Here is a 3655-nt window from a genome sequence, read left to right on the forward strand (position 1 = left end):
TAATAGAAATGCAAAAGTGATTGCTTGGGTGCTTACAAAGAGGACGTGGGAGGTGTAATTTCATAGGATTTATGCATTGTTTTTTTGATTGATTTTGTGATGACGGAAAAGACTCAAAAACTAAGCTGCAAATGGATAGTGGCTCTCTCACAAAATATAAGTGGGAGGGCAGGTGAGGGTATCCATTTACCACCCCCCCCCCCCCTCCCCCCCCCCACTTTATCCATTTGCATTTTGTGAGAAGGATACTATCCGTTTTAAAATTGAAATTACAGAAACTCTTTTATAACACGATCTCACATCATGAGACGGTCAACACATCCTATTATATAAAAAGTCAATTCATTAATTATCACTATAAATGATACTCCCTCCATCTTTCTATTTTCACCCCATTTTCTTTATTGCGGACTCTAGGACGCCACTTTGACCGTATTTTTCGATGTCTATATGTTATTTTTTTTCGTGAAAGATGTATTGATATTAATTGTAAATGTTTTAGTTTTATAAATAAATAGTTTTTATTCTCCAACTTATTGACGATCAAAGTTCGGACTTTTTTTCTATTTCTACATTTGTTTCGCCTAAAAAGCAAATGAGGTCAAAATAAGGAAATGGAGAAAGTATAAAAAGTCAATTTATTAATTAGAACTAAATGAATAATACTCCTATTGAATAAAAAATGGACCACGGTAGAACTAAAAGTATATCAAATGTAGATTTTTTTTTCCAAACATCTTTCAAGAACATTTGTGTACTTCCTGCCTAACCCAAATATTGTATTTGTCGGCTCTTAATTATATTACTTTTATCATTCAACTTTCCAATCCCCAAATCTTGATTCCCTATTTCACATTTATTTGTTTATGATTAATTTCACATCTATTTGATACCCAAATCTTGGTTCAAGTTTACCGGTGATTGAAATTATCTTCTAATTTATGCTGATTGTTTCATCTACCTCTCGCAATCACTCTTGCTCGATCCGTTATGTTAGTTAAGGTATGTTTATATTTTTGTACATTGTTGTGTTATATGTTCCCCTCTGTATCAATCATCCGTTTTCGTTTGATTAATTTTTTTTTCTCACAATAACTATAAAAGGTAATGAAATGAGACGTTGGTGTTTTGACTTCTTAAACTTGACGTTTTAATTAATTCTTTGATGTTCAACAATCTACACAATTGTCCAAATAAGAAATTGGTATAACATGGATTGTCTAGGTCAGAGAATGTAGATTTGAGAAAATTTCTTTATAAACATGTTCCTCGTGTGACCTTTGAACTCCTGTGCCTGGCTGAATCGTCGATGAAGAATTTTATACCTTCTGAGAATGTCATCCTTGAAACTGCTACATATAATTTTCCATGATTGAATATGGGTTTTGGAAAATAGATCCCTACATGCGTTAAGCTTTGTCCTTGACTCTTGTTAATTGTCATTGCATAACAGGGCTTTAGGGGATATTGACTTCTTTTAAGTACGAATGGGATTTTTATGTCCGTTGTAGTCATTATTATCCTCGGTATAAGAACAGAACCTTCAGACCCAGCTTTGAACCCATTATTATTCTCCCTTTGACTGTAAACTTTCCAAGCTAAGGTGTGTTACAATCAGAGGTGTACCATTATATAACCCCTCTGATGGCGCTCTTTCTCTTAGATAGTCCTCGTTTTTAGGGCTGCTTTTGAAATTTTGGTACATCTGGTTAACTACTACCTCAACGCTTAATGCTCCTTTACTACTAATGTATTGTTCTGGTATTTCTATCAATGTTTCTTTGGTGTTATTCTAATCTGCCTTGGCTTCTAATGTTTCATCTCAAATAGCTAGCAACCATTCATTGAATGCTCGGTTTCTTTCTCGCTTTTCTAGGTCATTGCTACATTATGAAACTATCATGCTTCTCTTAAGCGTGTATACAATGGCTTCATACAACATCTTGCCTTATTCCCTTGGTTATTATAGGCAATACTTGCTTGAAGTTCCCCAAAGAACTTAGATTTTTCTTCTTTGTTTTTAAATGCAATTATTAACTTGCTTGAAGTTCCCCCAAAGAGCTTAGATTTTGCTTCTTTGTCTTTAAATGCAATTATGTGTCTCATTGTGTGATCCACTTCTTCAAAAGCAAATCGGTAGTCCATGGGTGCCTCATCCTATATCATTAAGTCTCCCTAAGGAGCTCATCAAGTTGGGTCTTTTGCCTTATGTTACATGTAGAGTTGTCGAATAAGTCAATAGAGATGGCAAATCTGCTGTGAGCTGTTCTTTCTCCTGGCAGTAATAAGGCTGCTATACCTGATTTAAGAAAGTTAAATTTTTTTTATATATGTTAATTAGTTCAGGTGTTTATTTCCTTAAAATCTTCACTACTTCCTCTATAACATTTCGAATTCATGAGTGCAATTTATTGTAATTAGTCTTTATAGTGGTGGTTTTATGCATGTAAAGTATATGCTTTCTTACCAAGATGCGACGTTCAGGACTATTATTTCCCTCTGACCTCACTTTTGCTGAGATGGCCTGTACAAAAACGTTTTTCCCGTGCCTCAGGTCGTATAGACGCTCATCTCAAATAAGCTTGTTCAACATAGTGATATACCTCTTCATCTATAAGGACCATATCCATGCAGATTAGCTTGTCTTGGACGTAAGGATTTACTACTTCACATAGTCGAGATACACGGACCTTGATTTTTCCACTTGCATGCCTTGCTTTGGTTTAGCTCGTTGATTGTTAAACTGAAACAGAGAATACAAAAATCAAGTTAATAAAATATGCGTAACTGACACCAAAATATACTCACAGGCATTGTATACATTTTCCACTTGCCTTGCATCATAATATTTTAATATCATGGTGCCATTGTTGCAGGTGGTTCTCAATAAGATCTATGAAATATGGAATAGATGATATGTGAAAATTGAAATACCAAAAGACTTGTATTTATAGTTTGTATAATCATCCTAGTTTGAATCAAATTTTATGTTCCACAGAAATCTGCATAGCTTGGGGAACTGGCTGGAAGGTGGAGTCTCGAAGGTGGAGTTTTGTGTCCAGTGTATAAGAGTCATGAGCCATCCATTAAACGTATAATAATTGTGTATATAATTGTAGATTAGATAGAATTGTAGTTCAAGTGTTGTACGACTGATTTTTATTCTCCACTTTTTTTATTAATTGATTGAAAGTTACAGCTTTTTTTATTATTTGTTTTTTTAATCAGTTAAATTGTTTTTTTTAATTAGGCATTATCTCTTAAGCCAAGGTGTTTCGCTAATCTTGGAGACTCTGTAATCGCTTGAAAAAAGCATCTTTTATTAATATAGATAGATATTGATTTTCGTCCCTATTTCCTTAAACGGATTATTCAGGTTTTCTTCCCCTTTTTTATTTTGGAAACTTTTACTCTTATTTTATTCATCCCTCTCCTATTACCAAACTCCACCCAACTTTTACTCTTATTTTATTCATCCCTCTCTCCTATCACCAAAGCCCACCTAACTCACAATTCCTTATTTAACTAGTTTTATACCCGTGCACAAAATGCACGGGTTTCTTTTTCAATTATGTTATTTAATATGTCATTTGATCCTTTTATACTTACTTGTAATGTTTTTTTATTAATATTTGAACGATACGCTGTATAACAA

General features: G+C 33.7%; 1 long non-coding RNA gene across 1 annotated transcript; it reads left to right on the forward strand.

Annotated features, from left to right (window-relative positions):
* Positions 1-735: 735 nt before the first annotated feature.
* Positions 736-3208, forward strand: LOC141623701 (uncharacterized). Its single transcript, XR_012533526.1, has 2 exons — positions 736-1002; positions 2999-3208. It is a non-coding gene; the product is annotated as an uncharacterized LOC141623701 (long non-coding RNA).
* Positions 3209-3655: the final 447 nt, after the last annotated feature.

The sequence above is a fragment of the Silene latifolia genome, chromosome X, assembly GCF_048544455.1.
Source record: "Silene latifolia isolate original U9 population chromosome X, ASM4854445v1, whole genome shotgun sequence".
Classification (NCBI taxonomy): Eukaryota; Viridiplantae; Streptophyta; class Magnoliopsida; order Caryophyllales; family Caryophyllaceae; genus Silene; species Silene latifolia.